The sequence below is a fragment of the Nannospalax galili genome, unplaced genomic scaffold, assembly GCF_000622305.1.
Source record: "Nannospalax galili isolate Female #2095 unplaced genomic scaffold, S.galili_v1.0 scaffold115, whole genome shotgun sequence".
Taxonomy (NCBI): Eukaryota; Metazoa; Chordata; class Mammalia; order Rodentia; family Spalacidae; genus Nannospalax; species Nannospalax galili.
In genome coordinates, this window is record NW_008340588.1 from 7,873,888 (window position 1) to 7,899,896 (window position 26,009).

General features: G+C 37.7%; 1 long non-coding RNA gene across 4 annotated transcripts in view; it reads left to right on the forward strand.

The window, feature by feature from the left end:
• LOC115070765 overlaps window positions 1-26,009 on the forward strand; it is a 107,586-nt gene that overhangs the window by 38,147 nt on the left and 43,430 nt on the right. For all 4 annotated transcript variants that reach the window (XR_003849895.1, XR_003849896.1, XR_003849898.1 and 1 more), the window contains exons 2-4: window positions 2,060-2,134; window positions 20,820-20,899; window positions 24,903-25,009. This is a non-coding gene — a long non-coding RNA (uncharacterized LOC115070765). The remainder of the gene's footprint in view (window positions 1-2,059; window positions 2,135-20,819; window positions 20,900-24,902; window positions 25,010-26,009) is intronic.

Here is a 26,009-nt window from a genome sequence, read left to right on the forward strand (position 1 = left end):
CTAAATAGTAACATATATATAATTAGATATATATAAAAATATGAAAATACTTTAAAAGCTTGTAAAGTTCCCCCTAGATATATTACAAAAAACTCATTTAATCTCAATATGTATTCAAATTTAAATATTCAATATGCCCATTTATTTCTACTCTTTTTGCCTTCATATTTCATATTTGAGACAATACAATTATAATCACCATTTTAAAGGGACTCAAGCATAGCTAATCTTGCATGGAAAAAAGCAACACAGTTTTATAAATCATTTTATATGTCTTGCGTGTGTGTTCCAATTCTCTTACACGTGTCTATCAGATGCTTACCTGGTGACAATAATAGCATTTTTTTCAGTCTGATATCTATTAAAGATTTATTTTAATAGTACTTGGTTGGAATCAGAAAACTTTGATAAGAATGACCCAGAAAAAAATTGGAATAGTTGACACAGGCATGCAAAGAGTTAGGGAGAAGGGATGAATGTAGCGACAGAAAATGATAGAAAGGAAATGGCTACAATATAACAAGAAGCATTTGCAAAAGGCCAGTAAAGTCACAGAATCGGGAGCATTGGTTAATTGACAAGATTAGAGGGTTACAGTCCTTAAAAAAAAAAAAAAAACAGCAGGAAGCTGGCACCAGGTTGATCTAATGGAGGTGGAACTGTACCTTGAAATAAGGTCCAAGGATTTTTCATTTCATGAGGGGCCAATGTGAGCTGAGTAGGTCAGATGATCAACTAGATAGAACTAGGGAGGTAGAATTAGAGGGTTGGGTCTCAGCCCTGACTGCTCATCACAACTACCTGCAGAGCATTAAAACACATCACAGGCTAGGTCCCACCGACCAATTAAACCAGAATCTGTGGATGGGCTGAAGCATTTGTTGGCAGATTTGAATACGCGCCAGGTGATTCTTCCATGCAGACAAACAAGAGAACTATGGGTTAGAGCAGTTTGTTAGCATCCAGAGAAGGTATACTATAATATAGTATAGCTGTACTCTAATCTTAGTCCCCTGCCCCACACCCCACCAGGTCTCTTTATCTGAAAATCGGAACATTTGAGGGAAAGAGCTAAGTGAAAGTAGTTTTGAAAATCTCTGTCTTCCAATGCGCAACTAAGCTAAGGAACTCCTGGACTAGAAGATCGTTTCCTGTGCTGTGTTAAAATCATGCTTTACACCCTGAAGTTTAAGGCTACAGAAAGGAATCCAGATGAACACAGTTAGAATACCAGAATCTTGAAAACTGCAGGCGACCTTAGAGAAAGCCTAGGCCTACTTTCACATAGGAGAAGCAGCATAGATAATTGCTCCTCATCACTCGGGGAGTTAATAACAATCCTCTGACAAATTGTTTTCAATTTTTTTCCTACTCTAGAATGCTGGCTCTTAGTTAAATCAAAACTCTTAGTTTTAAAATGGAAAACACTAGAAGAGACATAATCTAATTTATAAAATGTCCCAAACACATGGACTTGGTCAATGAGATCTAGTCTACAATACTCTACAACACCATATGTAAAAGAGACCCTCAAGGCATAGAAAAATTTAACTGAAAGCAAATAAATTGAACTATGAAAAAAAAATCTAATACTAAACATGGCATTTCAGTTAACAATCATAAGACTTCTTCAACCAAAAAAGAGGCAACTCTTTGTTTAAGAGGGGTAGAGTTTGGTGATCTTTAGGTTTGGGAAAATGTGTGATTCCCAAGGTCATATGCTAAACTTCGAAAGGAAATTTTGCATTCAGTACTTAACCTTAAGCATGTGACTTTCATGTGTTTTTTGATTCCCTGAGTTGGTTAGTCAAATACCTGAACTAACCCAAAATAGAAGAATTCAAAACAAAATCAGTTCCCTTTGTTGGACAAAATTTACATGTGATTAATTCTGTTTGTTGTACACATCTCTTTGTGTTTCCTTGTACTTTAGTTTCAGAATACAATTTTATAAAAAAAAAAAAAAGTAATGAGCATAGAGCCCACTGACTCTGGGTGATATACTTTCAGAGACAGGTTATTAGCTGCTAATGTCAATGTTCTGTTTGGCTGTTTCCAGGTTCTTGTCTTTTCCAGTGGCTATGGTGAACATATGCTGATGAAGCCTAAAAGCAAGCTGGAGGAAAGAAAGCAAGTATGTGAGATCTTAGAACTGGGATTCAGAAGACTCTATTGACTGAAACGAAGAGCCACCAGGAGAACTTAGAAGTCCATGTAGCTGGACACAATATTCTAAGTACAGGGGCAAAACACTTGCCTCCCAGCATTTAAAGGGCCATTATTGGAAAAGTTTCTACATCCAAGGTCCATAGGCCATTTCACAGGCTTTAGGGTGTCTGCAATTCCCTGAATTATTTACAAAACCTTCTATGCTAGTCTACATTTTTTTTCTGGAGACAGGAGCTCCATCACTTTTATTGAGTGCTCAGAATAAGGAAAACCCAGATGATATTTAAGAGTTACAACTAAGGAAAATAAAGGCAAACTGCAGTTAGTTTTAATCTCCATGTGAGGAAGAAATTTGTCACATTTAAAACTATCTGAAGATGAAATGAGCTGTCCTGAGAGGTTTCAAATTTTGAAGCCATTTGTCCAGAATATTAGAGAAAAAAAATTCAAGTAATGAATGAGTGGTTGGTTAAAAGGTACTTAAAAGTTAAAAAGTGGTTAAAAGTTTCTAAAAGACAGATGCCTATACCTGAGTGAATACATGAACATAACTAATATGAATACTGGTGGGGTTAGGAAGTTTTGCAGCAATGAAGCCTTGTTTGGCCAACGGAGGGCCTATTAGTAGTTTTGTTCTGCTTCTGAACCTGGAAGAGTACTTACTTCACAAGTAGGTTATTTATGGCATTTAATAGCACCAAACTGTTAACACAGGGAAGTTAGTAAAGGAAAATAGGTGAGTTTCTAGTGGTTAAGACACTAGTCTTAACTGGAATGGATTTCAGCTGAACTGGCTCCTTGTGGTGGCACACATCTGCAATTCCAGCACTTACAAGGCTATTTGAAGCCAATCAAAACTACATAGAGAGATCCCATCTTGGAAAAAAACGATTATAAGCTGAACTACTAGGCTGATTGAATTTCACTTCCATCTCCTTATTACTAGCCACGTATGACCTTGAAGCGATTAGACAGCTGCTCTGTACTTCATGTCCTTATATGTAAAAAGAGTATGACAATAGTACCTACAGTGCAGGTCAATAGAAAGTTAAACATAAAAAATCATTGAGAATCAAAAACTGTCTTTTTAATTAAATTTTTGTGATTTTTATACAACATAGTTTGAAGAGTACTTACTTCACAAGTAGGTTATTTATGGCATTTAATAGCACCAAACTGTTAACAGATTTAGATCCCCTTCCCTGTCCCCACCTCCCCCAACTAACCCTTGCCCAATTTAATATACTCCCATATATATAACACCCAGTGTCTGTTCCTGAAGAACTGAAATCAGGCTAGGAGACCCTTGACTTGTACCTATAATCTTTTATTTTCCTTTAGAGTGTTTTTGGTAAGATGGGGTATCTGTATGTAGTTGCAGCTCAAGAGTGCCTGACTGCCTCTTGGTGGTCTTTTTATTAGGAAACTCAACCTATAAAATCCATACAAAGCTCATACATGATTAATGCTTAAGTAATAGAAAACACATAGGAACTTTTCCTTCATAAGAAAAAAAGTACATTTTACCCAAGGCCATGGTGACCAGCCCAGTGACAGACCTTCTTTGATGCATACAAAGACAGGGGAGGGGCATGACAACCTATTTCCAACTTTCCAGAAAACAGATGTCTTATAGGTCTTCCCTCAGCACCCTCAGAGCAGACTCACTCCACCTGAAGCCTCTGCATCAACAAAGTCCAAAGAAGTCTGTTAACTCTTGGTGAACCAAGTGTCAGGAGCCTGTTAACTATTAGTGAGCAGAGTGCTATTGTCCTTAAGGGACAAGGGGGCAGGTGTAGCCATATAACACAGCCTATAGTGTCTGATTTGTGTCCTAAATGTCCTTCAGTGTGGGCCCATACACTGGACTCACCAAGAATCCTAACCCTGTAAGATGCTGCCTTTCCCCCTCTCAGTAGCCATCAACTGCCAAAAGTTCTTTAGTTAGGTTGGGATTTCTCACTCACTTCCCCATGTCTATGCTAGGATTTTGTCTGGTTTGAACTTGCATAGGACTTGTGTGTGCTGTCACCATTGCTGTGAGTTCATATGAGTATCTGACTAGATGCCTCGAGACTCTGTGCCTTATGGTTATCCACTCCCTCTCACTCTTACACTGTTTTCACAATGATCCCTAACCCTTGGGAGGCAAAGGTTTGAAATAGGTGTTCTATTCAGGGATAAGCACTCTGTGACCTCTTGTTCTCTGCACATTGGCTAATTGTGGGTTTCTGTGTTAGTCACCATCTACTGCATAAGGAAAATTTTTGGTGAGAATTGAGAGATGGATTCATCCTATGTGTAGAGGTTGCATTGAAGATGTGTCACTTAGGGTTAAGCACCTCACAGACACTTATTCCCTGCATTTGACCAGTTCTGGAATTCTGTAATAGTCTCCATCTGTTACAAAAAGAAGCTTCTTTGATGAGGGGTGAAAGGTAGTACACTTCTCTGTAAATATGAGGATGCATATTTAGAATAAAATAAGAAATTACATTGGTCTAGGGATATGACAGAAGTGGATTTTCCTCTAAGATATATGACCTCTCCAGTCATGTGCATTTAGCTATGATTACAGTACCACACATGAGTTCCTTTTCTTAGAATAGGTCTTAATTCCAACTAGGTAGCTATTGATTACTCCCAACATAAAAGTGCCACTAGTTCAAAAATAGCAATAGTTTACTGGGCCAGTCTTTTTTTTAATATTACGTTTCACAGCTGGGTAGGACCATTGGTTGGTTTTCCTCCCTTGTCAGCTTACATAGTATCCTCTGATACCATGAGAGCTAGTCTTCAGGGAGGAGGCTTCTAGATCATTTCTAGTTCTATTGCTCCAAGTCCTGTGTCCTAAGTATGGCCTGTCTTCAGCAATAGGGTCTTACCTTCAAGCTCTTTAGGCAATCAAGGGTTGTGACAATAGTCTATGCTATTTGGGGAGTCTCTTAGACTACCCTGACCGACAACTAGAAGGGAGGTTTCTCCTGCCTGCCGCTGTGTTTTTTGTTATATAGTCTTCAGCTATACACATGCACTAGTATATCTATTGTATATGTATTTTTCAGTAGGACTTTGAACTGATACATTTCCCTCTCGTTTTTCATACCATCTAAACATTATCTCCCTCTCAGCCCTCTGAATAACCTTTCCTACTCTCTTCCCTCATTTCCTTTTTAATAACACCTGTCTCCTACTATCCCCCTCTCCTGGACTCCTTCCCCTTTATGCCTATGGTTTCCTTCTTTTTCCTAGCTCCTGCAGTTACATCAGGATATATACTTACATCTAAGGATTCGGAGCTAAGATCCAGAAATAAGATGGAACATACATCATATGTTTTTCTGAGTCTGTGTTACTTTACTTAGTATAACAGTTTCTGGTCTATCCATTTACCTGCAAATTTCATGATTTCAGTTTTCTTTACCACTGAGTATCTTTTATTTACCACTGAATGCAATTACTGTTGTATAAATGTACTACATTTTCATTATCTATTCATCAGTTGAGGGACATTTAGGTTGTTTCTATTTCTTAGCTATTGCGAAAAGAGCAGCAACAAACATTGTAGTAGGATGAGTCCTTGGGTATATGCCAAGGAATGGTATGACCATATCAAATGGTAGATCTATTTTTAGTTTTTAAAGAGTTCTCCATACTGATTTCCACAGTGGTTGTACCAGTTTGTAATCCAACCAACAATGGGTGAGGATTTCTATTTCCCCACATCCACACCAGCATTTGGCGTCATTTGTTCTCTTGATCTTAGCCATTCTAACTGAAGTTAGATGAAATTTAAAATAGTTTTGATTCACATTTCCCTAATTACTAAGGATGTTGAATACTTTTTAAGGTGTTTCTTAGCCATTTTAATTTCTTCTTTTCAGAGCTCTCAGTTCAGATCCATAGCCCAGTTTTTAATTGGGTCATTTGTTTTTTTGCTTTTTTGTTATATATTCTGGATATTAATCCTCTGTCAGATAGATATCTGGTGAAAAATTTCCCCAGCTCTGTAGGCTTCCTAATTAGTTTATTCCTTTGTTGTACAGAAGATTTTTAGTTTAATAAGTTCCCATTTGTTGATTGTTGACCTTAATTCCTGAGCAACTGATGCCTGATTTAGAAAGTCCTTACCTGCACCTGTATATCTTGTATGGTACTACCTATGTAGTCTTCTAACAATTTCAGCATTTTAGGCTTCACATTGAAATCTTTGATCAACTTGGGCTTGGCTTTCATGTAGGGTGATAGGTATGGGTCTAATTTCATTCTTCAACATGTGGATATTTGATTTTGCCAGCACCATTTGTTGAAGATGTGGTCTTTCCTCCAGTGTGTATTCTTGACACATTTGCCAAATATCAGATAGTTATAATTATATGCGCTCATGTTTGGGTCTTCTATTTTGTTCCATTGATCTACAAGTCTATTTTTGTGCCAATACCATGTTGTTTTTATGACTATGGCTTTGTAATATAGATTGAGGTCTGGTATGGTAACCTTCTAGGCATTGCTCCTTGTGCTCAGGATAGCTTTGACTATTCGGGGTCTTTTGCATTTCTACATGAATTTTAGGATAGGTTTCTTTCCTTCTAATTCTATGAAGAATGTCATGGGAATTTTGATTGAGATTGTAATGAATCTGTAAATGGCTTTTGGTAGGCCATTTTCACTATTTTGATTCTACCAATCAATGAGCATGAGAGGTCTTTCCATCTTCTTGTGTCTTCCTCAATCTCTTCAAAGACTTAAAGTTTTCATTTAATAGGTCTTTAATATCTTTGGTTAGGTTTATCCCTAGATTCTTTGGATGCTATTGTGAATGTTTCCCTGAACTCTTTTTCTGATTGATTTTTATTTGTGTTTAGAAAGGCTAATGATTTTTGTAGACTGATTTTGTAACCTGCCACTTGCTGAAAGTGTTAATCATTTCTAGAAGTTTTCTGGTGGAATTTTTGGCATCTCATGTATATCATCTGCAGATAAGTATAATTTGACCTCTTCTTTTCCAATTAGTATCCCTTTAATTTCTTTCTCTTGTCTTATTGCTTTAGCTAGAGTTTCAAGCACTATATTGAAAAAGAGTGGGGTTAGCAGGCAACCTTGTCTGGTTCTTGATTTAAATGGAAATGTTTCAAGTTTTTCTCCATTTAGAATGATGTTGGCTGTAGATTTGTTTTATATATATAGCCTTAATCATGTTGAGACATGTTCTATACAGTCCAATTCCCTCTAAGACTTTTTAAATAAATGCATGTTAGATTTTGTCAAAAGTCTTTTCTGTGTCTATTGAGATGATCATGTGATTTTTGTCTTTCAGTCCATTTATATGATTTATTACATTTACTGAATTGTGTATATTAAACCATCCCTTGCATCTTTGGAATAAAGCTCAATGATCATGGTGAATGATCATTTTGCTGTGTGTCTGTATGTAATTTGCAAGCATTTCGTTGTGACTTTTTGCATCTATGTTTATTAGGGATATGGATCTATGGTTTTCTTTTATTTTGTTTTGTCTTTACCTGGTATTAGAGTAGTACTGGCATCACAGAAGTTTGGGCGTTCTCCCTCTGGTTCTATATTTTTGAATAATTTAAGCAGTATTGTTGCAGATCTTCTTTGAAGGTGTGGAAAAAATCTGCTGTGAATCCATTTAGGCCTGGGCATTTTTTTGGTTGGGAGGCCTCATATTACTGTTTCAATTTCCTTATTTGTTATAGGTTTGTTTAAGCTGTTGATTTCTTCTTGGTTTAACTTTGGTGGTTTCTATAAATCTAGAAATCCATCCATTTCTTTTAGATTTTCAAATTTAATAGAATACAGGTTTTTAAAACATTCCTTTATTATGTTCCAGATTCTTTTGTGTCTGCTGTGATATTTCCCCTTTTGTCTCTAATTAGGTTGATTTGGATTTACTTTTTCTTTCGTTTGGTTAACTGGGTTAAGAGTCTGACTATTTTGTTTATCTTTTCAAACAACCAGTACTTAATTCCATTGATTCTCATATTATTTTATTTGTATTATATTAAGTTCTTCTCTGAATTTTTGTTACTTCTTATCTGTTGGGTTTGGGTTTGGTTTCTTACCTTTCCAGATTCTTAAGGTGTACCAGTAAGTCATTTATTTGTGTGCTTCTTGTTTTTTAATGTATATGCTTAGAGATACAAACTTCTCTCTTACAACTGCTTTTAATGTGTCCCAGAGATTTTGTTGTATTATCATTTTCATTTAGTTCAAGAAATACTTTTATTTCTTTATTGATTTCTTCTTTGACCCATTCATCATTTAAAAGTAGCGCACGCCTTTAATCCCAGCACTTGGGAGGCAGAAGCAGGTGGATCTCTATGAGTTCAAGGCCAGCCTGGTCTACATAGTGAGTTCCAGGACAGCTGGGGTTACAGGGAGACCCTGTCTCAAAAAGACCAAAAAAAAGTGTGTTTTTTCATCTCCATGAGTTTGTGTAGTTACTAACTTCTTTTGCTGTTTATTTTAAGCTTTATAGTGTTGTGGTCTGATAAAATGTGTGGAATTAGGGTTTCTTGTATTTGTTGAGTTTTGTATGGAGTCAATTTTAGAGAAATTTCTATCAGCTGGTAAGTAGAATGTGTATTCTTTGGTGCTTGGGTGTAATATTATGTACATATCCATTAGGTCCATTTGATGTATGATATCATTTAATTCAGATGTTTCTCTGTTTATTCTTTGTCCAGTTAATCTATCTATTGGAGACTGTGGGGTATTGAAGTCATCTACTATTACTGAGCTGTCTTGAACCTGTTGTGTTCTTTTTATGAAATTGGGTGCACCAGAGTTTGATGCATATATGTTCATGATTATGTCTTCTTGGTCAATTGTTCCCTTGATCAGAATGAAGTGACCTTTATCTCTTCTGATTAGTTTAAATTTGAAGTCTACTTTGGCGGCTATTATCACTGCAATGCCTTCTTGTTTCATAGTGCTATTTGCTTGAATTATTTTTTTCCATCCTTTCACCCTAAGATGGTGGCTATCCTTGAATGTGAGATGAATTTCTTGCAAACAACAAAAAGGTGGATTTTATTTCTTTTTTAATTTTTATTTTATGTGTATGAGTATATTGTTTGCATGCATGTAAGTGCACCCCTGTTTTGAAATGCCCGAGGAGGTCAGAAGATGGTGTTGGATCCCCTCAAAATGGAGTTGTAGATGATTGTTGGCCTCCATGTGGGTACCTGGAATTGAACCTGGGTCCTCTGCAAGTGCAGCCAGAAGTCTTAACCACTGAGCAATCTCTCCATCCCCTAATTTTTCTTTTAAATTCTGTGTTCTGGAATTTCTCTAGGTAGTTCTCATTGTTAGAACACTTCTATAGGACTGGTGGGGTTTGGTGGGGACATATTATTTTGGGTTTTCATATCATTTGTATTTTTTCATTGTGGTCTGGGCATGTAGATTTCTTTTGTTGTTTGTGTTTCTAGTATGAAACTCAAGCCTGACTTTGTTGAGTTGAAGTTTGATTCTGTTTATATTGTTGGTGTAGCTTAGTTGCTTTCTGATCCAGTATTAATAGTTAGCTCGTCTGGGCTTCAGGTTCTCTCATTTCATTTTTTTATTGGAGAAACTAAATAGATCTAGGCAAGCTATCAGGAGCTCTCTAGGAAGGCAAAGGAGCCCAGGCTAGACAGGTGCTCTCTGGCAACCTTTGCAGGATGGGGCCAAGGCCTAAGGGGAGCTGATGAGAACTAGCTAGCCCAGAAGGTCTTTTGAAAACCATATTATGAATATTAGTCCATGGGGCTGGAGAAAGGTCTCATTGGTTAAGAGCACTGGCTGGTCTTACAGAGGACCCAGGTTTGATTCCCAGTACCCACATGGTGGCTAACAACCATCCATAACTCCAGCTCCAGGGGATCTGACACCCTCTTCTGACCTCTTCCAGCATTGCACACATGCAGGCAATATACTCACACACATAAAATAAAGACAATAAATAAAATATTTTTAAAAAGAATATTAGCTAAGTGATCATTAGTATTTGTAGTTATCAGCTGAAGATATTTAAATTTCATTAGAAACTGCCATTTATTTGCTGTATGATATAGGGAAAAATCCCTTCTCTGAAGCCATGCATTCTATTTCCTTAAAATGGTGAAGAGACTTACACTGAACAAAGGTAATACCCCATTTAATACTGTCATTAACAACTAAGTGTCTTACTTAGGACGTTCAACAGTAATTTATAATTTAGGCTTGTTTAGCATACTCATTCTTGGGCTGGAAGGAATGCTCTAGTATAGGTTTGGAAATCATTGATGCAGTATCTGCTTGTCATTTAATTTCTTTAGGCTTCACCCATATATTGAGTCTGTGATGTTTAGAACTCTCTCAGGCTTCTAATTCAGCGTGCCTGAGAGGTATTTTTTGTGTCTGTGGATTTCTAGGAGATTCTTATTTGTCTCCTAGCTACAGTGGGGATTCCTAGGCCAGAAAGGTGCTCAGCTTTCCCAGCCATCTGAGCCCTGGCACCTGCTCATGACTAACTCTCCAGGCTTCAGTGTTTTTGAACAGGAAGTGCTTTGCTAATTGGCTAGGGAGGTTTGCCATGCTTTATAGTCTATTTAAAGTTTTCTTTTGTCTTAAAATGCAATGCATATTTATATTTCATGTGTAAGAATGCATAAGTCCTTAATTACTGCTAAAACCTTATGAAGAATAATAGGTTTCTGCTTTTAAATTTAGCTTCAAATCCTAAATTGCTAGTATGTGCAAACACACATCAATACAGCTCGTTGGTTTGGACTCCAGTATTTTAAAGTTAGTCATAATTGGATGGGCTGATGTATACATTTGCTTAATAAGTCATCCTCTTTATAACACACATTAAGAGCATATCCAAAAGTTTAAAGGACTTTAAAAGATGCTTTAAATCTCCTGGAAGTACTTTGTAAGCAACTACTAAAGTCCTAATTATGAATTCCTCTTATCTCTTCATCACTGTTTTATTGAGAGGTATCAGAGACTTAAGCTGACAACACTAGGCTTCAACTCTGGGTTCTTGGCACTGTTTGGAAAGAAAGCTTTTATTAGGTGCTTATCTTCTGGCTTAGCTTCCGGGCTTTAATTTTTGTTTTTCTCACTTGCCATGTTCTTCTTGGCCACTATTTTATTATTCATGCATGGAATTTGAGAGCTAGTTCAGACCTATTTACAGATGTCAGATTTCCCTCCAGCAAATTAACTGCTGTGGTGTTTGGGAACTCTACTTTCTCTTATGTTCTTGTGTTAAAAGTAAAATAACTGGGAAGGCTATAGACAGCCTCTCCTCAAACAGTTTCATTTTTAGAGAATACCTCTGGCCACCCCTCATAAATCACTGCACCCTGGAGCTCTGCAAGAAGGAATTCGTGACCCCAAAGCCCACCTCTTTTCTGTACAGGCCACAGCCACATGCATAGTGCACCTCTGTTTGCTGTATATCACTTCCTCTTTAGATATCTCCTTATTGTAAACTTGTCCTGTTTAAACATTTCCTTCTCCAAACTTAAAGAATAATACAGAGGCAGTTTCTCATCTTGAATTCAAAAACAGAACAGTGACTTCAGTCAATTTTGTGTGTGTGTGTGTGTGTGTGTGTGTGTGTGTGTGTGTGTGTGTTTGAGACAGGGTCTCTCTGTAGCCACAGCCGACCTGGAACTCTCTAGGTAGTTCAAGCTGGTCCGGATCTCATAGACATCCACCTGTCTCTGCCTTTCATGTGCTGGAATTAAAGGCATGCACCTCCATGCCTGGTCAAATTCTTAAGTACAAACTTGCTGTGGATGCAATTTGAATTTAGGATTAGAACCTAAGTCAAAATTACAATGCCTCGGTGAGGTATGATGGAATATGCTTATAAACTCAGCACTCAGAAGGCTGAGAGAGGAGAGATACAAATCATATGGGTACAGAATCCAGTCAGGGAAATAGACTGTTTCAGAAGCAGAGGGGACTTCATAAGAGGAAGATAAGTCCACACTGAGGAGCAGTGTGGAGTACTGTATTGTGAAGACGTTTATGCTGAGTCTCCAGAAGACCATGGCAGACCCTCACACTGGGCGAGGGGATCTGAGTGGCTTTCCCACCCAAAGGTAGAGTGATATGGGTACAGAATCCAGTCAGGGAAATAGACTGTTTCAGAAGCAGAGGGGACTTCATAAGAGGAAGATAAGTCCACACTGAGGAGCAGTGTGGAGTACTGTATTGTGAAGACGTTTATGCTGAGTCTCCAGAAGACCATGGCAGACCCTCACACTGGGCGAGGGGATCTGAGTGGCTTTCCCACCCAAAGGTAGAGTGAATTTCTGGATTATTACATCTAGCATTATATTGTCAATGTAAGTGTAGCATTAATAACTTCATATTATGACTTACAGAATTCTAAGCATCAAACTATTCTTTAAAACAGGAGCAGAATTAATGTAGATTTTAGAAACTGAGAATTTAGAAAGGTTGTTCGTTTTTAGGCAAACACTCTGAAATGACAGTAGGGAAAGTTAGGGGCATTTAGCTCATAGTAAAATTCATCGATAGATAATAAATAATTTAAATATGAATAAAAGTAACAAGAGCTACTCAGTGAGAGTTAATGCAAGCTATAAGAAGTAAGGTTTTTGTTTATTTTCATAATGGTATCTTTTTGTTGTTGTTGTTGTTGTTGTTGTTGTTTGTTTTGTTTCCTCCAGATGCGTTTGAAGAAGATGCTGGACTGGAGTTTTCTGATCCTTCCGGCCAATGGCTTTCTGGGTTGGAATCTTTTGGCCTGAAGTTTCCTTACCAAGGGCTACATAGCAAGACCCTGTAACAAACAAACAACAACAAAGAACTGATTCTGCCTTCACCTCAAATCATAGCTCAGATTACATGTCTTTCTTTTTGACAGCAAAATTCATGTTTTTTTTTTAACTTCATGATCATTCTTGCAATTTGACTTTTAGCTCCACATCTCCTTAGAGAATCCTCTCATGAGGGGCCATGGTTGTAGCTCAGTTGGTAGAGTTCTTGCCTAAGATGCATGAATCCCTGAGGCCCTGTCTCGAAAAACAAAGAGGAAGAGCCCTCCAGAGGGATGAGGATTAGTAGGGACTTTGTAAAGGTCAGATCCAGCACTTTCTTCACAGTCCTCCCTTCCCTGGTCTTTTTATAAATCCCAAACTATCTAGTCTTTTTTTCCCTTGATTTCTTCTATGGCACTTCATCTTAATTCACATTTTACCATTATTGTCTTTATTTCTCTCGCACTGTAATTCATATTCTGACCCTTTAAGTGTTCTTATTCACCCAGGATTTACTTAGTATCCTATGTTCTCATTCATCACTTCCTCCTGAGGCTATTACTTTTTCATTTCCATGGAGTCCACAGTTACCGCTGTGCCATCAGCCACCCATACTACATCTATTGCTCTGTCTTTTGAGTTGCATTTTTATAGTAGTGACAGCAGCTCTGACACCCACATGACCACGTTAATTTGTGTGCCTTCTAAACTTAAGGTTTTTAAAATTAATCTGCAAAATGTTGCTGGATGATTATTCTACCATTTCTTGTCAAATTCCAAGTAGTATAAAGGCCGATCAATATTGATTTTTATTTTAGATGTTTTTTTCAAACAGTCAAGGTGAAAGGCAGCTTTGTGGAGTGTGTTCAGGGTGGAAGAAAGGTCAGCGTGGTTGTGGAAGAAGTCGGAATAGAAAATTATCAAACAGGGGAAGGACCGCCCTTTGCTTGAAAATAAACTTATTGCTATAGAGTGAGTACAGAGCATTCCATGCCATGGAGAAACATGAGGATTGTCCAAGTTGAGAAAGAAGAATGAGTTCCACTCAGCAATTTACAGTGCTGAATGTTGTTCCATTTAAATACCATTCTCCAGATAAAACACTGTCTTCCATTTTCCGTCTTGATTTAATGTCCTTTAAATTTGTGCATTCAGAAGCCTTAATCAAATAGCAAATTATATATTGCTCATAATCTAAACATTGTGGACTGAACCAAATCTGAAGATTGGTGCATCTCTGTCTTTATACCGAACTTCAGATATTATAACTAAATATTTTAAAAATTCATTTGTTTTGTCATTTATTTTGGTTTTTGTTTGTTGTTTTTTGAGACTGGATCGTCCTGTAGGCCCAGCTGCTCACAGAGATCTGCCTGCCTCTGCCTGCTGAGTGCTAGGATTAAAGGCATGTGCCACCAAGTCCAGCTTACTTTGTCATTTAATATTTTTTTTGTATATACCAGACACTCCCGTGTGATGATATAGAATAGATAATTACAAGGCACAGATTTTTGTCTTAAGAAGCTTAAAAACACAGCTAAAAAACTAGATGATATGCATGGTAGACATGATCACAATAGAAAGAAGATCATTTTTTTCCAAGCTATATGCAGAGCATCCCATGCTGCTGTTAACCCTCCACTGCACTAACAACTGAGGAATGCTAATGAGGTACCTGTCCCAGAGGTCTCCTTGGGTCTGTATCCCAAGATAAGGGTGGGGAGTGAGCTTAAAAGTCTGCTCTATTTTCTTCCCCTCACTATTAACTTTCTATATCTCGTTCCCCAGGTTTGATGTTGGTATGTCAACAAGAATTTTACCTCACTGTGCTGGCTTTTAAAGTAGGCAGGTTTCAGATCCTAGTATTAAGCTGAGATTTAGGTGCTGTGATTTCAATGTTCACATGTTACATCTCAAGACAATCTTTGAAGATTTAAAGATATTGAATAAGATTAATGTATTCCCTTAGACAATTTCCTGAATCAATAGTAACAGTATTCAAAATGTTATCTAGGTTTAAACTTTTTTTTAGAGAGACAGGATCTCTCTGTAGCCTCAGCTCTCCTGGAACTCCCTATGTAGACCAGGTTAGCCTCAATCTCACAGAGATCTGCCTGCCCCTGCTTTCAGAGTGTTGGGATCAAAGGTGTATGCCACCATGCCTGGCTAAACTATTGAATTAATAGAATAATAATTGTTTCCTTTTTAAAAATTTTAAGTATGAAATAGTATATCTTCAAAACTTGATTCACTAAATTTGTCGATTAGATGTAATGAAGTCAAGATAAAACTTATAGAAAAAAAACAGTGGTTTACTTTTTAACAGTTATTAAATCTTTTGTAGGAGACAAAAGTCTAATAGAAAGAATGAGTGCATGCTGGTACTTGTTCCCATGAACCAACATCCTCTTGTCTTTGAAGGAAGAGCCAATGTTTCCTTCCCTTCTGAGAGAACTGATTACAGTGACTGTTTCTATTTTTGTTATATATATATATATATATATAAACACATTTGATTTGGTCAAAACAGAGCATAGCATGTTTGGTGATTCAGCAAAAACAGGGATGACCTTGTTAAGAAAAAACATTTAATACAATTTCTTCAAAATACTTTGCTTTAAAGTTGCCCTAAGAAGAAAAGCCAGCTGTTTGTGAAAAACTTCTTAGTTTCCAGTGTAAGGAGAGAATCATAACAAAAGAAACAGACATTTCCTGGGAACAAGATAATTCACTATTTGGCCAGACACTGCTTTACAGATAACATTCACTGCCAAATTTTAGGTCTCTGTATTTTAAATTATAGCTGTCAAAATCAGTGCTTTCATATAAGATGATGAGACAGTGGAATACCTCTTCAAGAACCTCTCAGTAAAAGCCCACAGACCTAGTTGTGAACAAAGCAATGTATTTGCTGTCTCATCTTTTCTTATTTGAAGACACTACTTTTCTTTAAAATCAAAGTTATCCCATTTTACTTTTCACTGTAGGAATAGGTAAAGCCCAGATAGAAGACTGATGTGGGGACACAAAGTCAAGCAATTCCACCAAGGTACATTTTTCATGCTCACAAAAGAGTGTAAGTATATCTAGTGCATTAAATCTAGGCAGAAGCATAGCATTTCATTGAAGAGATGTATTAGAAAAGTAGTTTGATTAGTCATCCATTTAACAAATTTGTATTAACCACTGGCTGTGTCAACACAGAACCTTCAATCTAGTGGGGGAAGACCGTCAAGGAAATAGATGAAACTAACACAGCATTTTGAAAATGTGAAACAGATGTTATTTTAATTGTCTTTAAATCCTAATACCCTGTGGCTCCCCACAACAGATGCACACAGATGGATCACACAGTCCAAACCTGGGCAAAGGAAGTGTTTTAAGGCAGCTAAGAGCTAAAGATAAATAAGAACTGGGGCTAAATAACATCAGGGAAAGAACAAAATACACGAAGTCCTAGACGAGCATTTGAGGAACAGAAAGCTTAGTATAGCTACATTGGGAAGGAAAGTGGCAGAGATGAGATGGAGAAGTGGGCAAAAGCCAGATCATGTCACGACTGGTGATCCCTATCTCCATGTATTTGAGTTATTTGAGGAACTGAAAGGAGCTGATGTGATGGGAACCATGTCAACAAAATATTTTTTTAATTAATAAATTTTTGTGGCCATGAATTTTGTTTTTATTGAAACAGAAAATATACTTATATAGGAGTCATTTCCTTTATGTAGGGCCAGAAACTATTTGGAGTATCTCTGTTATGCTTGGTGATTTAAATTCAGATCTAAGTACTCAATTTATTTAAAATTGAAAAAAAATATGAAAACATTTAAAAATTTTATCAATTTTTATTTTGTGTATATTGCCTTATGTATGTAAGTGTACCAGTGTCATTCAGTGCCCACAGACATCAGAAGAAGGCATTGCATCCCCTGGAACTGGAGTTTTGAACAGTTGTTAGCCACCATGTGGGTACTGGGAACTGAACCTGGGTCCTCTGCTGAACCAGCTGTCCGACCCCAAGTATATGAAATTTTTAAAATGGGGAACTGAATGTCCAGAGTCTTCAATTTTCAAGAAATTAAAAACACAAACCCATGATATAATCCTTCATGTGCCTTTCCTAGATCTATTTCCATTACATAAATGGTTCATTATGTCTTATAAAAATAATTAAAATACTTAAAGTGGTATTATACAAAAGATTTCATTTTTAATTACTAGGCTTAAAATTATATTAAATAGACCAAAGCTTAGATAAAGGTTGCTAAAAAAATTCTTCTTTGACACAAATTATAATGATGTAAAGCAGTTGGGAGGTGAAGAAGAAGATGGCTGTATCAGGGCCATAAGTAAGACATGACAAATGTGAATCCTACTTACAGCAAAAGTAAATCAAGTTGGAGAATATTTTTTCTCCTAATTAATCTAAGGAAATATACATTCATCTCTACAGGGGCCTTTATAGATGGGGGGCAGAGTTTGCAGCCTAAACTGCCCTGGAACTTATGATTGATCCTCCTGCTTCAGTCTTCTAAGTGTTGGGATTTTAGTCGTGTGCCACCACACACAGCCAAAATGACAATTCATTTCCACAAATTCACCAAGAAAAAAGAGAAATTTCTCACAACAATCATTATATACAAGACATTTAATAATATTATAGGCAATACTTTATTCATGGTTTAAGAAAATGAAGAAACAGATTTCTTTTTTTAAAAAAATCTTTGTAGTATAGAAAAAACGTTAAATCAAATTTGTGGAAATGTGCCTCTGTTAGAGTAAATTAGTAGTGAGATTTTTAAAAACGTAATCTGCTTGCTATGGTAGCGAATTGTTGAGGAGCTGGGGGAATGAATACCCTTCTAAAAAGACAATGTTCCAGATGAGCTTGTGAGACGAGCAAAGGAAAAAACATAACAACCTAGTTCCTGAAGTCACAGGACTTTGACTAGAGTCACAAAAGTTCCTCACATGACTGCTATTTGTGTAGGAAGCAAGGTCAGAGCTCTGCTGGACATTTTAAAGAGTCTTTTCAAGTCCCTGTCCAGATGGAAGTTCCTATTTTCATCTTTATAGAAGTGGGTTGCCAAAATAGTCAGGTTGGGGGAAAATTGATGTTTGTGGTTTTCACATGGTAACTTGGCTACCAGCATATTATTTGAAAAGAATATAAAGTATTAATTGACTATCTGGATAAAACTGCTTAAACTTTCATTTTTCCAGATCATGTGGAGGAATATTCTGTTGACACAGCTGCCTTGACCTAAGTGTAGTAAAATACCTTCTTTTCAGTGATCATTACTCATCTCCGTTTTGCTTAGAAGAGTACCTAAACAAATAATGGCAAAGATTGTGCTAAGAACATTTTCTTGGTATTCATTTTTATCTAAAATTTCTTGTTGAGATAGAGATTCTCAGGTAGTTTAAGAGATAATATGGAATGATTCCATTTTTATTAATTAAATTTGTTTTTTTGATAATTTCATACATGTATATAATACATACATATTGATTATTCTCACCCCAACCCTCTTTTATCTCCCTCTCACCCCTGTCTTCCATTTACACACTTTCCAGTTTCCCTTATTGGTAGAATCTTGTAGAACTGTAATATAACATAACATTGACTTTAATAGAACCCTCTGGTTTTAATCTAGGTGTTTCTAGTTTTATTTACACTAATTTGTGTGTATGCCTAGTTTTATGCACTTTTATTATTGCATAGATACTGGCGTCTAACAGTCAAGATACTGAGCAACCCATCACAACAAAAATCCCTCCTGTTAGGTGCATGACCAACAGTCTTACAGGCTCCTGGGACCTTGCTCATATGAACTTACAGCAGTGGTGTCAGCATACACAAAACCCATGCAAACTCAATCAGACAAAAACCCAGCATAGAACTGGGGAAATGAACAGCAGGACCCAGCATTAGCCAAAGAACTAATGGCAGCTGATTACTGCTGGGAGAGGGAGATTTGATCTTCTTTAAAGAAGAGACTCTAGATAGGCTGGCTAGACTGCAGTAGAGGAAGACAAGCACCAGTGACACCCATGGACATATGGCTTATGATCAGTGAGTGACTGTGGGAAAAAGGCAGTGGTGAGCCTAGACCACATAATACCAATGGCTAGAGGGCTGTGTTGCCATAGTGAGCAGAGGAGGTAGGGTCCCCAAACTGACTAGGGGTATAAATGACTTGGACTCAGTATAATGGGGGTACATCCAAGCTAGTGAAGACAGAAATAAAGCAGTCCCAAGAGAGATGCTAGGAGGGAATAGGACATGGCTCTGAATCATTGACAAAAGATGTCTTGAGGAGTCTGGAGAGATGGCTCAGCAGTTAAGAGCACTGGCTTCTCTTCCAGTGGGCCTGAATTCAGTTTCCAACAACCACATGGTAGCTGACAACCATCTATAACTCCAATTTTAGGGGATCCAACACCCTCTTCTGACCTCTGTGAGCACTGTATTCATGTGATATGATTATATATATAATATTTTTAAAAGAGGTCTTTGAATTAAAGACAAGCCACAGACCTAAACAGATAAATATTGTATCATATTTTTCCTTCCAGAACCTTACCATGGAAAACAACTCTTAGAAACCATAAACTCTAGTACGGAGCTTTTTGCTAGTGGGTAATGAGTGGATGAAAAGTCCACTTTTAGAGGCGACATGTATTAGTCCAATCCAAACTCTTCCTCACATACTCTCTAGTTCCGTAGTATAGTTAGGACCAGCTTAAATGGATACAGAAATTTTAGATCGATATCAGGATCTGGCCTTTATAACTTGAGGAAGAACTAAACATCCCAAACATTCCCCTCTTCCCGCATAGTTCCTGCTAATGACCTCCATGTCTCTAAATGCAGTGAAGCTTTCCTTCTCTTCCTCTCATTCCATTTCTCAACAGCACTTTTTCCTGTCTCACCATTTTCTTCTAATGCCTTTCTTATTTTCCTGCTCCATCTTCTCAGACTTGTCTTCCTCTCCCAAGACCTTAAAAGATGGAGCCCTTCAAAATAATTCTTAATTTTTTTTCTCAGAGTGGACATTCATATATGAGATATCACGCATTCTTCTTGAAGTTATCAAATTCTCTAAGGAACAAAACTTACCATACTGGTCAAACAGACTGTTACTTATAATGGCTCTCTGCTCCTGTATTTATTCTACACAATCTTATTTAATTTTTAAAAAGATTTTATATTTAATTATGTGTATTTTTGTGTGTCTGTGTATAGTTACGTGCACGTGAGTGCAGTGCCTATGGATGCCAGGAGACAACCTTAGCTCCTCTAGAGCTGGAGTTACATGTGGTTGTGAGCTACCAGACCTCGGTTCTGGGAATGAAACTGGGGTCCTCTGTAAGAGCAATATATGCTCTCAAGTGCTGAGCCATCTTTTAACACCCCCCCAACAATGTTATTTAAATCTAGCCATTTTATCAACTCTTTGCTTAAATCATGTAAGGAAGACATGCTCTCAGATAAAGACTGGCCCTGCTTGCTTCTCCTACTGCTCCAGGCTAGCATCCCTTCCACACGGCTGCCTTTGGGTCCTTTTATCTGAAGGCCTTCACCCTCTGCCTGTAATATTCTTCTGCCACCCCTCTCCCAATCTAGTTGTTGCCTCATCCTTCATGTGTTAGCCCAATGTTGCTTTCTTAGCATAGTTTCCTAATAACACCAAAACCAGGCTGAGTTCATTTTTCACATTTTTCAGGGCCCTGAAGTCTGCTTTCACTGTTGTGTATGTACTGCATGATTATTTGATTAAGGTGTGTCTCTTGTAATTGACACTAGGCTGCCAATGAGAGACTGCCTCAACTGTTTGTCCTCTCTGTCTCTAGGATTTGTATGGAAAATACAGGAATGAACTAGCTGTAGCAGTCAAGAGCCTGAGCTTTTCTAGGCCTGCAGATCTTCATGAGTAAGTTTTTCACAGTCAGATGACGTACTGGAATGGGTACACTGGTGTGAGCCTAGATTTTCAGGGTTTGATACTTACCAATGCCAAGTTCAATGTTTGGTGTTCTTCTTTCCTGGTTATTTTCTAATTCCTGAAAGCTCTGCTCAGCCAGGAAGGTGTCTCATGTTTTACTATTTGAATAGTAACATTACTAGGGCATTTTATAATTTATAGCATGTATACATTACCATTATGACATTTGTATTTCCAAATGGAGTCTGACTCTCTGAAGTAATTTATTTTCCTTAACTGACAGATGTGGTTAATGAGGCGCAGAGGGATAAAGTGACTAGCACCGCTTCATGTCACTAAGAAAGCAAAGTAGGGACTTCATCCTAGGGTTTTGCAATATCAAGTTCTTCTTCCCATAGGTAGAGTTGATGTAACCTTCTCCTTACTGGTATCAATTTGAAGTCTAAATTTGGTGGCTTACAGTACCCCAAGAATTATATATCTTTTATTGAAAGTCCTCATATACCACTACAATTTATATTTTTATGATACATATGTATATATATATATATAAATTTTTAAATATGTAGAGCTGGGTATTGCATCCTCACATTGATCATAGGATTCAAATGCTAAGATAACTTTTTACCACTAAGTCATGCCCCTGAGCCTCAGTCTTCCTTATATAAAAAGACTTAAAAAAAAGAAAGAAAAAAATATTTTGAAGCTTTCTAAGTTTTCATTGTACAATGTTTCTTTTTAAAAATTGATCATATTCAAGGGACTCGTTGACCAGATTTTTTTTAAATAGGGAAAACCCTCAAATCAACGAAAATGATGGTTGATGTCTATTATTCCAATACCTATTTTTCACTGTTTTGTCATTTTTTTATTATTATTTTTTGTGTATGCGTGTATTGCCTGCATGTAGGTAAGTGCATCCATGTCATGCAATGCCCGTGGAAGACAGAAGAGGCTATCGGATCCCCTGGAACTGGAGTTAAGGACAGTTGTTAGCTGCCATGTGGGTGCTGGGATTTGAACCCGGGTCTTTTGCAAGAACAGGCAGTGTTCTTAACCACTGAGCCATCTCTCCAGTCCCTTAAGTCATATTTTTATCATTTCAACTGATTTGCCAAAATTTAGATCAATTATTTAATTGAAAAGCATTGATAATAGCTGGTCAGGCATCCTAAAATGTATTAAATATTTATTGTTCAGTGAAGAGCAGGCTGGAGACAGCTCAGTGGTTCAGAGATCTTGATGTTCTTGCCGAGGACTCAGGTTCAGTTCCCAACACCCACATGTCAGCTTACAACTATCCATAACTCCTGTTATGAGAGGGATGTGCTGCCTTCTTCTGGCCTCTGTGGGCACCACATGCACATGGTGTACTTACATGCAGGCAAAACATTCATATGCATAAAATGATTTTTTAAAATTTTAAAAAAGAATGTATATTAGTGGTTCCGTTTGGTGGGTTTCATTTTGTTTTAAACAACTTGTTCCTTCCTCACTGGCCAACATTTCACAGCCTGCCCATTTTAGAGTTCAAGATATATCAGTTCTTAAAGGTGGTTTAGTTGTTGAGAAGCTACAAAAGAATTAAAAAGTAGAAAATGAGTCACTTTGAATTGAAAATATTTAGACCTCTATCAAAACTGTGCCTTCATACTGAGGCAAGATTTATGGATAGCAGTAAGTCTACTTTTTGCCACATATTTATTTGAAAATCACCTGTAAACTTAGGTTGTGCTTTAGTGCTAGTAATTTTAACATGATTATCAGAATCTCTGTAGTGTTTGAGTAAAGATAAAAAGGGTTTATAAAGAGCTTATGCAATATTCTTTGGATATACAGACAATTGGTCAGACCATCGGTTGTAGGATTAACACTAATTTGAAAAAAGAATTCTTTCCTTTCTAGGACTAAATGTAAGAACAGCCCCCTCCTGCTGCAGGTCATTGGAAAACAAACAAACAAACAAACAAACAAACAAACAAAACCAAAACCCACAGCTCTATTTTAAGTACAGCACATCCACATAGATGGAAAAGTTAAACTGGGAAACAGCATGTTGCAGGGCACAGGAAGTTTTGTAGCTACATCTGTTGGCCAACTATTTCATAGTTTGTGTTAATGAGACTTATCATTGGAAGAGAGCACATCAAAGAGATCATTGTTTACCAAATGTCTCAGTTCAAGGAACTGCTGGCCTCAAAACATAAAAACTGCTTTCCAAATGTCTGATGCCTGTGTGTAGCTAAATAGACCATGAAAGATGCACCTTTTAAGGGGCGGGATGGCATGCATTTGCTGGCCAGTTACTCAGAAGTTTAAGACCAGAGGATCACTTGAGCTCAAGAGTGTAAGTCCAGGGATGGCTCAACAGTAAAGGGCACTGGCTGCTCTTGCAGAGGACCAGGGTTTGGTTCCCAGCACCTACATGGTGACTGACAACTGTCCGTAACTCAGTTCCAGGGGGATCTGATGTTGTCTTCTGGCCTCTGTGGGCACTTCACGATATGGGTACACTTACATACATGCAAGTAAAACACTGAAACAGTGTTTTGGACAAAATAGGAAGACCTTGATTTAATTTTTTTTTCTCTTCTCTTTTAGTAAATCCTCAAACATTTAAAATTCCTTCTTAAATGTGAATGAAGAATCAAGCAAAATCTGTATTTTGTGTATGCTTTTTAAGAAACAGTTGTATACTTAATTTTATTTTTAATTTTGTGTATGTATATGATGAGGGTGTGTGTAAATGAGTGCAGATGTCCACAGAGGTCAGAGGTATCAGATTCCCTAGGGTTAGAGTTATGGGCACTTGTGGAACACCTACCATGGATGCTGAGAATTGAACTTAGGTCCTCTGGAAAAGCAGCAGATGCTCTTAACCACTGAGCCATTGACCCAGCCCCAATAGTATACTTCCTAAACATTCATATTGAAGCATGATTTTATGCATATGTCTTATATGTATACACATCTGAAAATGTATATATGCATATGTCTTATATATGACAGGGTCTCACTATGTAACCCTGGCTGGTCTGGAACTCACAGAGATCTGCCTGCCTCTGCCTCCCAAGTGCCAGAGTTAAAACTGTGTACCACCACACCTGGCAAGTTTGATATTTTTATAATTATTGAGTTAATAAAAAGTCAAACTCGCTTAAACAAGTGTTATTGTTTTTTCATAACTGAAAAATAGTCATACATTAGGCAAATGTATTTTCGTTGTTGTCTGTTTGGAGTTTTTGAGGCTGTGGCCCATTGTGTAGCCCAGGTAACATCAAACTCATGATCATGCTGCTTCTTCCTCCCATGTGCTGGGATTACAGGTGTGAGCCATGGCACTCAGCTCGACAATTACCATGAACTGAATGACTGATAGTTGAACATTTTTCTTCAGTTCTATAATTGGTAATGCTTATTATTGTAATATTCACTTTTGGGTCTTCTGAAATGGATTATTACCATGAGTGGCATTACATGGTTGTATTGGAAGGTTCCTGTTACATCTCCAGGGCATAAAGGGGCAATGTGTGGCTCTATATGGGACACTGAGTAGGAAGCGTGCAGTTGAATTCTGTTTAATTCTGATTAATGATGATCTGGGGTCTTCCCTGGCAGAAAGATACACAGTCGTGTGCTGTAAAATGTAAGTATACAGTACCTTTTGTCTCAGAATAAGCCTATGGGGTCTACTTTGAATGTGTCTGTGAGAAAAACAACAACCAAACACTACCTTGAGGGAACTTTGCCTGGTTTTGCATCTTTTAGATTTTCCCAGCAAAGCACTCAAACTTGGTATGTCTACAAACGCTCATTTGCTAACTGCATTTCATAACACGAGTCTGAATTCAGCTCGTGCTCCCCTTCTGTAACACTTCCATAGTGCTCCTCAGTGTGGACAGGGGTTTCTTATTTTCTAGATACATTTTCTCTTAGGTGACTACAGATGATCAGTGAACACATTCTTGCACTCTGTGCTAATGTTTTGCAGAACTGTGGATATTCTTGGCAGGCAAACTGAAAGGCCCTTTGGCTTTCTTTAAATACCAGCTGCAGACCTTGCCTCTTGGATTGAGGAACTTCAGTGAGTCAGAACAGGTAATTGCACTTAATCTTAGGTAAACCTGCCACAGGAAACATTTGCTACTCATTCCATAATCCATCTTCCCTATTTCCCGTCCCTCTTCATTTTCCACTCTTTGGCAAAGTGCCTCTGAGAATGAAAACACTGACAGCTGTATTTAACTTCTCTGCATAACAAGGCTTCTCTTTGTTCAGGGTTACATACCTACTTATTAGTAGACACAGTAAGACACTGAAAAAAAATCTGAGCGTGTTAATGAACCATTGTCCTTACAATAAATGCAATTGTTTTTTCCTCACAACTAGGAAGCTGTTGACTCATTGATAGTATCAGACACTGGCATTTGTTTTCCCATTTGTGGCAGTGCATTTTCTGTTGCAACAAGCCACACTTGGTTCCCTGCCGGTGATCTCGTGAGGCGCGTGTGAGGCTGTGGCAGGGGTGAGGAGGGTAAGCTGCACCTGGGCATCTGGAGTCTTTAATTTTGTCCAGGTCTGTTCTTGTTTGTGGGGTGATGTAAACTGGTGAAACAGCAGGCACATGTCTAAGGTGTTAGGAAAACCTCATATAATCATTTAGAAGTGCACCAGAACCAACCACACTAGACCATGCTGCATGAACTGATCACACTCCTCTTTGAGAAGGCTGATAACCTTTGCTATCTTCTCCATTATATTTTATTCTTTTATATTTACTTATTTATATTTGAGGGGTTTGTGTGTACATGTTCATGTGTGTATGGGTGGGTGCACTTTTGTGCGTGTGTGTGTGTGTGTGTGTGTGTGTGTGTGCGCATATGGAGGTCAGAGTTCAGTATCAGGTGTCTTCCTCAGTCATTCTCCAACTTGTTTTTTGAAAGTGTCTCTCACTGAACCTGGAACTTGCTGATTCAGCTAGACTGGCAAGACTGGCTGGCCAGTAAGCTCCAGGAGTCCTCCTGTTTCTGTCTCCCCAGCTATGAGATTACATCTCTGCAGCCTTCTCTCTCTCTCTCTCTCTCTCTCTCTCTCTCTC